This window comes from Carettochelys insculpta, unplaced genomic scaffold (genome assembly GCF_033958435.1).
Source record: "Carettochelys insculpta isolate YL-2023 unplaced genomic scaffold, ASM3395843v1 scaffold_0040, whole genome shotgun sequence".
Lineage (NCBI taxonomy): Eukaryota > Metazoa > Chordata > Testudines > Carettochelyidae > Carettochelys > Carettochelys insculpta.
Window position 1 is genome coordinate 286,754 of NW_027439077.1, and position 9,351 is coordinate 296,104.

At 56.6% G+C, this 9,351-nt stretch overlaps 1 long non-coding RNA gene across 1 annotated transcript; it reads left to right on the forward strand.

The window, feature by feature from the left end:
- The first annotated feature begins 7,081 nt into the window (after positions 1 to 7,081).
- On the forward strand, positions 7,082 to 8,835 carry LOC142006110 (uncharacterized). Its single transcript, XR_012643223.1, has 3 exons — positions 7,082 to 7,217; positions 7,629 to 8,103; positions 8,301 to 8,835. It is a non-coding gene; the product is annotated as an uncharacterized LOC142006110 (long non-coding RNA).
- Positions 8,836 to 9,351: the final 516 nt, after the last annotated feature.

Genomic DNA, 9,351 nt, shown 5'->3' on the forward strand with positions numbered 1-9,351 from the left:
AGAGCTGGGGGTTATTTGCCAGCTCGGTTACTCCCCAGCCTGGGGGAGGACGAGGGCGGAGCCAGGATCTGTTAATTAGCACCTCTAATGACTCGCCTGCCAGGGCGTCTGGGACCGGCCAGGGCTGTTCCTCTGCCCGGGGAAGGGAGTGGGGAAGTCTGGGAAGGAGGATGCTACCAGCTACCCCTGCCGCTCGGCTCTGGGATTTCTTGGGTGGGCTGCAGCCTTTCCTGGGTTCTCCTACCGCGTCGGCCACGAGCACCCGTTTCCTTCCCCTCCCACCCCTGCTCTGCCCCAGGCCCCACCCCCTTCGCCTCCCACCCCGGCCTGCCCCAGGCCCCACCCCCTTCGCCTCCCACCCCGGCCTGCCCCAGGCCCCGCCCCCTTCGCCTCCCACCCCTGCTCTGCCCCAGGCCCTGCCCCCTTTCCCCCACCCCTCATCTCCTCAGGCCCCGCCCCTTCCCCTCCCACCCCAGCTCTGCCCACCCCCCTCCGGCGAGGAGTTCCCCAGGTTAACCGCGGGCCGAGTGAAGACCCATGCCCTTCTGTTTGTTTGAACCCTGCCACCCTTTGGCGCCCCCTCCTTCTTGTGCCACGGGAACCTTCCCCCCCCCCCCGTTATTTTCGCCATGCCCATCGTGATTACATGGCCCTCTGCCCCACCCGCTCTTAACCCCGTCTGTTCCAAGTTCCTGGTCCGAGCCTCGAACCCCTGGCGCCGCCCTTTGCCGAACCTTCTCCGAGCCGAGGAACCTTTTTCTGAGTAGAGCCGTGCACGTCTGCCGGGTGGGTGAGTCGGCACAGGGCTCCAGGGCAAATCTCTGCCGTTAATCCCCGACTGCCGACATCCTGGAGGGCCGTGGTCCTGCTCAGCCCGCCTGCCTCGGCCTGTGGGCCCCTGCGAGAAAAGCTTTCCAGCTCAAAGGGCTGCGGCTGGGGCGTTTTTGAAGACGACGGAGCAACTTTTCGGTAGGCCAGGTCATCTCTCCGTTATTCGGCACTGGGGAGGCCCCAGCTGGAGGATTGTGTCCGGTTCTGGGCCCCCCAGTGCAGAAGGGACGTGGGGGCGTTGGAGAGGGGCTGGCGGAGGGCAACCAAAATGCGCCGGGGGCTGGAGCAGGTGGCCGGCGAGGAGAGGCCGAGGGACTGGGGCGTGGTGAGTTGGCAGAAGAGAAGAGCGAGGTGGGGTTTGCTGGCAGCCTTCACCTCCCTGCAGGGGCTCTGATGAGGCTGGGGAGGGGCTGTTCTCGGGGGTGCCGGGGGCAGGATGAGGAGCGATGGGCTCACGTCGCGGTGGGGGAGGTGGGGGTCGGAGAGGAGGAAAAACTCTCCCCCCAGGAGGGCGGTGAGGCACTGGGACGGGTTCCCCAGAGCGGTGGGGGGATCTCCAGCCCTAGAGGTGGAGCTGGCCCAAGCCCTGGCTGGGCCGATGGAGTCGGGTTGGTCCTGCTTTGGGCAGGGGGCCAGACCCGACGACCTCCTGAGGTCCCTTCCACCACCCTTGATTAAGGCTGAGGATTATACTGGAGCGACAGTAGCCTTCTTCCCCAGACACAGTCGTTCCTACGCTGGGAATTTCTGTTGGCGTAATTAGGTGGGCAAGGAGTGTGTCGGGTCATGTTACGATTATAAGGGTTAGCCAGCAGCCTGGGAGTAAAAGGGTTAACCTCGGTGGTGGCCGCAAATGTTATCCCCAAAATCTAAGGTTTTTAGAATTTTTGAGGGGAAGTTTATACCACAACCTGGTAAATAAGGTTTTGGAGGTGCTTTCGCTGGCCCCCACTTCTGCATTTATCTTGCTAAAGTGGGGAAAAAGCCATGACCTGGTGGCAGCAGTGGGATATGCCGATCGGGTGTCCTCACTAAGTCCAGCATCAATATAGTGATCCCTGGGAAGCTTGGGGTCACCAGGGTGCCTAAGGAGGTTAACTCTTTTACTCCCAGGCTGCTGGCTGACCCTTATAATCACAACAGTTCGCGTCCACCTTTGAAATGTCCTCGCCTTCGTGAGTCACCCCGAAGGAGATCACACCCAGCGTTTGCTCCTTGGGCCACGTGCCAGGTCATCACAGGGGAGGACGCCTGCATACACAGCCACCCCGGGCGGGCGTGAAGAGAGCTCTTTCGAAAGCTGGCCCAAGAGCCGTGACATTCCAGCCTCGTGGAGGCAGGCTGAAGTCTGGCTGTGTCCGCCGAATGCTTCCCTCCTGGCCCCTGCGCTTGGCCCTCTGAGGTCCGCGGGGTTTGCACCCCTTGAAGCAGCCTGGGAGGAAAACTGTCCTGTCTATCGAGGGGGAAGTGCGGCTCAGTGGGTGGAGCACGTGAGACCTGGAATTGACTCCCAGTGTTTCTGGGGCGGGGGGCAAGCTTTGAGCATGGCATTGTAACCCTCTGTGTCTCATGTAATACTGGAGGTTTCTCCAGGCACAGCTGAGACAACCCAGCAAGGGCAAATTGCTTAAACCAGGGCTACTCACAGCACAGCCTGGAGGTCCCCCATGCTAAGGCACTAAATCCCTCACACCGAGCACGTCTGTGCCATCCTGGCCGACCACAGTCACACCAGCCCTTCCCTCCAGCACTCCAGTTCTCCTCGGTCACCTCCCGCCTCCTCCTTACCCAGGTGGGAGGTTAAGGAAACCATCTGAGCCCATCTGAGCCCATCTGTCCAGGTTCTTCCAGCCCCAAAGGGACCAGCCCTGTCCCCAGGTCAACGTATCCCTCAGATCTGACCCCAAACCCCACACAAGATCCACCCAGGTTCTTCCAGCCCCCAAAGGGACCAGCCGCGTCCCCAGGTCAACGTATCCCTCAGATCTGACCCCAAACCCACGCCAGATCCACCCTGGTTCTTCCAGCCCCAAAGGGACCAGCCACATCCCCAGGTCAACGTATCCCTCAGATCTGATCCCAAACCCCACGCCAGATCCACCCAGGTTCTTCCAGCCCCCAAAGGGACCAGCTGCGTCCCCAGGTCAATGTATCCCTCAGATCTGACCCAAACCCCACACAAGATCCACCCAGGTTCTTCCAGCCCCCAAAGGGACCAGCCGCGTCCCCAGGTCAATGTATCCCTCAGATCTGACCCAAACCCCACACAAGATCCACCCAGGTTCTTCCAGCCCCCAAAGGGACCAGCCGCGTCCCCAGGTCAATGTATCCCTCAGATCTGACCCAAACCCACGCCAGATCCACCCGGGTTCTTCCAGCCCTAAAGGGACCAGCCGTGTCCCCAGGTCAACATATCCCTCAGATCTGACCCAAACCCCACGCCAGATCCACCCAGGTTCCTCCAGTCCCAAAGGGACCAGCCCTGTCCCCAGGTCAACGTGTCCCTCAGATACTACTACCCAGTATAAAAAGGATGTGGATTTGCTGGAGTAGGTTCAGCGGAGGACAACGAAAATGACCAAGGGGCTGAAGCACAAGACCGATGAGGAGAGGCTGAGGGATTTGGGCTTGTTTAGTTTGCAGAAGAGAAGACTGAGGGGTGATTTAATAGCAGCCTTCAACTTCCTGAAGGGGAGCTCTAAAGAGGAGGGCGAGAGGCTGTTCTTGGTGGTGTCAGACGGCAGAACAAGGAGCAATGGGCTGAAGTTGAAGAGGGGGAGGTGCAGGTTGGATATTAGGAAAAGCTACTTCCCCAGGCAGGAGGTGAAGCACTGGAATGTGTTGCCTAGAGAGGTGGTGGATTCTCCATCCCTGGAGGTGTTTAAGTCCCGCCTGGACAAGATCCTGGCTGGGATGGCTCAGTGGGGGTTGATCCTGCTTGAAGGAGGGGGCCAGACTCAATGACCTCCTGAGGTCCCTTCCAGTCCTGGGAGTCTGGGATTCTATGAATTGAGTTCCATTATTTCAGCGGTCGCGGGAAAGGCAGCCAGCGGAAGCCCCTCGCTCGCCCGGCTACCCAAGGCTGCGCTGGGACCCCTCACAAAAGACAGTCCTCGAGCCTGTGTCCCTGCATGCCAGCGTCTGCCCCCCCGGTTAACCATTTCTTCCCACCAATAACGAGAGAGAACCATCGATAAGTAAACGGACCATGAGACAGTTTATTAAGAAGTGGGAGTTTTCAGTGAGAGAAAACTAACCAAATAACACGAACGCCCTAATCCTAACAATCCGTCCCAAATCAACACCCCCACAAGTTTATCATTGTTCTTCTTAGAATCATAGAATCATAGAAGAGTCGGACTGGAAGGGACCTCGAGAGGCCATCGAGTCCAGCCCCCTGCCCCCATGGCAGGACCAAGCACTTTCTAGACCATCCCTGAAAGCCACCTCTCTAACCTCTTCTTAAATAGCTCCAGTGATGGAGATTCCACCACCTCCCTTGGCAACTCGCTCCAGTGTTTGATCACCCTGACGGTTAGGAACTTTTTCCTAATGTCCAACCTGAACCTCCCCTGCTGCAATTTAAGCCCATTGCCTCTTGTTCTACCTCAGAGGCAAGGAAGAAAAAGTTCCCTCCCTCTGCCTTTTGACACCCTTTTAGACACCTGAAAACTGCTGTCATGTCCCCCCTCAATCTTCTCTTTTCCAAACTAAACAAGCCCAATTCTCTCAGCCTTTCTTCATAGCTCAAGTTCTCTAGACCTTTGATCATTCTCGTTGCTCTTCTCTGGACCCTCTCCAATTTCTCCACATCCTTCCTGAACTGCGGTGCCCAGAACTGGACACAAAACTCCAGCTGAGGCCTAACCTTCAACATTCCAGACGGTTGCCCAGGACTTTCTACCGTAAGGCTGGTTTAAAGTCTGTCGGATGGTACGATGAGCTCACGTCCTTGCTGTCGCAAGTGGTGACGAGCGCTCGGTCTTGCTGGGAGTCCCGCGGTGTCTGTCGCTGGTGGAAGTCCACGCCCCTGTGCCGCTCGGCTGGAAAACACCATGAAAGGCCCGGTGCTGGCCTCCTATTGTCCTCGTCGTGGGTGTAAGGAAGGCCCCAGCGGAAACTCAGTGTGGGTGAAGGCTGGGAGGAATGCATCTCCCAGGGCCCATATGCATGAGAATGCAAAGGCGTGCATCTGGGATGCCTTGCAAACAAAACCTGATGGGTAGCAAGGCAGCAATGAGCTTTTTGTCTCCTGTAGACACGTGGTTGTAAAAGCACAATTTACGCTAACGCTCAGTGTAAGGATTCTGAAATCTCGCCGAGGCGCCAAGTCGTTGTGGGGGACAGGACAGTCGTCATGATTGCATAAGACATGAATTACACAGGGCTCCCCTGGTTTAAAGCGTTGTAAAGCAGAAGGGGAGGGATATAAGTTGAACTGGTCAGCTGCGTGCCTGGGCTTTGTCTAAGTCTCGGCCATTGTGGGGGAAAATCGGCTCAAAGGGTTACAAGTTTTTCACACTGTGCCAGGGAGTCCTTCTATGAAGTCTCTGTGGTGTTACCGAGAGAGGGGTTTGTCTTGTATATTCCCCTGCCTGGTTTGTCTTGTAAAAGTGACCTTGAGCACGTCTACTGCCGGTAGAAACATCTCAGGGTAATTCTGCTGAGACTTTCATAGGTTAAAAAGAAACAGTTAACAACTAAGCTGTTTCAACAAACTGTATAAAAAGCCCTTGAAACTGCTTCTCAGGGCTGCCTCTTCTCGGGGAGCTGGCAGCCTGCGTGCACGCGTAATAAAGTTTCCTTTTCGATGTCACTCTGGCCCCACTGCATTGACCTCCAGCCTCGGACCTTTGGGGGACACTGTGCCACAAGGGACCGGGGATCCCCAACACCGTGTAGCGGTAAGCCTGCTTTCTTCCCCGCTTGTTAAAAGCCAGGGCTGGATACGAGGGTTTGTATCTTGTAGGAGATTCTACTTAGGCAGATATGAGTGACCGAGAAGGCCAGTGAGAGCCGAAATGACAGGGTTTTGCCAGACAGTGTGACTGGCGGGCGGCTGGTAGGAGGAGCAGCGGCCGGACGGCGCGGCCGGTGGGGCAGCTGCCAGGGAGCAAGCAGAACGCCAGACCAGGGCAAAGGCGGTATTGCCTCCGGTTCCATGAGGGAGTGTGGATTGGCCGGTTACAGTATTGGGCTGTATCAGAGAGGCAGCTGTGTTAGTCTGTAGCTTCGAGAACAACCAGAAGTCCTGTGGCACCTTATAGACTAACAGATATTTTGGAGCAGAAGCTTTCGTGGATGAAGACCCGCTTTGTCAGATGCACCTGAGCTAGGGCAGAGTTAAGGTGAAATTGTTGTACTGTATCAGAGAGGCAGCCGCGTTAGTCTGTAGCTTCGAGAACAAGCAGAAGTCCTGTGGCACCTTCCAGGCTAACAGATATTTTGGAGCAGAAGCTTTCGTGGACGAAGACCCATTTCATCAGATGCACCTGAGCTAGGGCAGAGTTAAGGTGAAATTGTACTGTATCAGAGAGGCAGCCGTGTTAGTCTGTATCCTCCAGAACAACCAGAACTCCTGTGGCACCTTATAGACTAACAGATATTTTGGAGCAGAAGCTTTCGTGGACAAAGACCCACTTCGTCAGATGCACCAGAGCTAGGGCAGAGTTAAGGTGAAATTGTTGTACTGTATCAGAGGGGCAGCCGTGTTAGTCTGTATCTTCCAGAATGACCAGAAGTCCTGTGGCACCTTATAGACTAACAGATATTTTGGAGCAGAAGCTTTCGTGGACGAAGACCCGCTTCGTCAGATGCACCTGAGCTAGGGCAGAGTTAAGGTGAAATTGTTGTACTGTATCAGAGAGGCAGCCTCGTTAGTCTGTAGCTTCGAGAACAACCAGAACTCCTGTGGCACCTTATAGACTAACAGATATTTTGGAGCAGAAGCTTTCATGGACGAAGACCCGCTTCCTCAGAGGCAGGAGTGGGGGGGCGTTTCAGAGGGGTATTTAAAGAGTGGGGTCCCAGTAAAGGGGGAGGGCCAGAGCTGACAAGGTCTATTCAGCAAGGTGGAAATGGCCCAGTATCGACAGCACTTATCAAAAGAGGGAAAAACAAGTCACATCAGCCCTCTTCCCCAAAGCCCCGCCCCCTGCTTGTTTGTCTCCGCCCCCTGCTCCCCCATTGCTCACCCCTCTGGAGAGTAGATACTTCCTGGCTCTCGCTGTTCTAGCCTCCCCGCTGCTGGCGGAAATCTCACGGCGGCCGAAAGGACGACGAAGGGCGTGGCGGTTCCCGGGCTGATCTTCGAAGCGGACGCCAGCTCTCGCCGCAGGCCGCGAGCGCAAGTTCAGAGCCAGCGAACGCCTGGCAGTGCTCCCACGGTTCGTAATCTCTTTATCGGTGTATTGAGAATCCAGGACAGGCTTGTAAGCCGCTGCCCGCGTTCATCTCGCCTGTAGCCTGGATTATCCCCCCCGCGACAAGGTCATATTTAAGCTGCTGCTTAATCTGATCCAGGGAAAAGACTCCCTATGTGCCCCGTATGGCCCTGGGCGGGGGTCCCTATATGTCCTGTATGGCTCTGGGCAGGGGTCCCTATATGCCCTGTATTGCCCTGGGTGGGGGGTCCCTATATGCCCCATATTGCCCTGGTTGGGGGGTCTCTGTATGCCCCATATGGCCCTGGGTGGGGGGTCCCTATATGCCCCCTATGACCCTGGGTGGGGGGGTCCCTATATGGCCCTGGGTGGGGGTTCCTATATGCCCCATATGGCCCTGGGTGTTTTCTCTAGGCCGAGGACCTGGGCGTTTGTTCCTGTGGGCGATGCTCAGAATAAAATTTATTCCCCATCGGGGGCAGAAGACATGAGAGAGAACCCTGCCAGGAAGATGTGGAAGAGTAAATCAGGAGGACAGGAGCCTCGACCGGCTTCCTGGAGGATTAATCCCACGGAGTCATCTTTAATTAAAGGTTCACCTTGAATTCCTGAAGACAACCGGTCGGACGACGGTTGCGTCATTTTTGTGGGTGCCACTGGGTAGCCTTTTCGCCGGTCCATAATGCTCCGGCCCCGTTGTCCATGTTCCGAGAAGTTTATTCCGGGATCGGCTGGCGGTGTTCTCTTCGCTGTCAGATCGTGGGACCTCGCGAGGTCGTGGACCTGATCCGTGTCTGTCTAACCTGCTCTTCAGTATCACCAGCGATGGAGATCCCACAACCTCCCCCAGGCAATTTATTCCAGCGTTCAACCCCCGCCCCCCAGACAGGTAGGAGGAGTTTCCTGATGTTCAACCTCAACCTCCCTCACTGCAGCCTGAGTCCATTGCTCTGACCTGTCCTCAGAGGCCCAGGAGAAACATTTTGCTCCCTTCTCCTTGTGACCCTTGAAAACTTGTCTCACGTCCCCTCCGTCTTCTCTTTTCCAAACTAAAACAAGCCCGGTTCTTTCTGTCTTCTCTCGCAGCTCATGTTCTCCAGAACTTCCATCCTTCTCAGCGCTCTGCTCTGCACCTGCCCCGGTTTCTCCCCATCTTTCCTGACATGTGGGGCCCAGACCCGGACAACGTACAGATTGAACCTTCCTCGTCTCGCACGCTCTGGTCCGGCAACCTCCGTTAGTTTGCCAGATGACCGCTGATTGTGGGTGTGGCGGAGTTTCCCGTGGTCCGGTAAAGTTGGTTTCCAGCCACCAGGCCTGGCTGTCTGCGTTCCGGGTTGTCATTTAGCAGTAATTTACCCCAAAAAGTCTTCTCAGAGCTCAGCAAACGGTGGAAGTGTCGGTAATGCTGCTAGACAATAGTGACCTCCTGGTGTTCGGCAAATTCCCGACGGTGCCGGACGAGAGACATTCAATGTGCATCCCACATCTTTAATCATAGACTCCCTGGGCAGGAAGGGACCTCAGGAGGTCGTCGGGTCCGGCCCCCTGCCCAAAGCAGGACCAACCCGACTCCGTCATCCCAGCCAGGGCTTGGGCCAGCTCCACCTCTAGGGCTGGAGATCCCATCGCTGCTCTGGGGAACCCGTCCCAGCGCCTCACCGCCCTCCTGGGGGGAGAGTTTTTCCTCATCTCCGACCTCCACCTCCCCCACTCCGACATGAGACCATTTACTCCAGAGTAAGCGAGAGGGCAATCAGAGCCTTGGGTGATGGGTCCCCATCTGGCCCTGGTTGGGGGTCCCTAGATGCGCCATATGGTTCGGGGCAGCCCTACTTGATTTAAACCCGTGTACTCTGGATAGAGCATAGGTCATGTACAAGTCTTGGTCACGTCACTCTGCCTTGGACAAAACTTCTAGCTGGCCCCAGGAGCAACCCAGGTGTTGCTCTTCCATCTCGGGAGCCCTTCTCCACGTTGGCTGAGGGCTTCCTCGTTTGCGTTTCCCTGGCGGGCTCCATGGCAGAGCGTGACGGGCTCTGCTGGAGGATGGTTTTCCGAGAGGGTGGCCTGGCCGTCCCCAACTTTCTTCTCTGGATGTGAACGTCCAGTGGTTCCTGTCCCATATGGCCCTGGG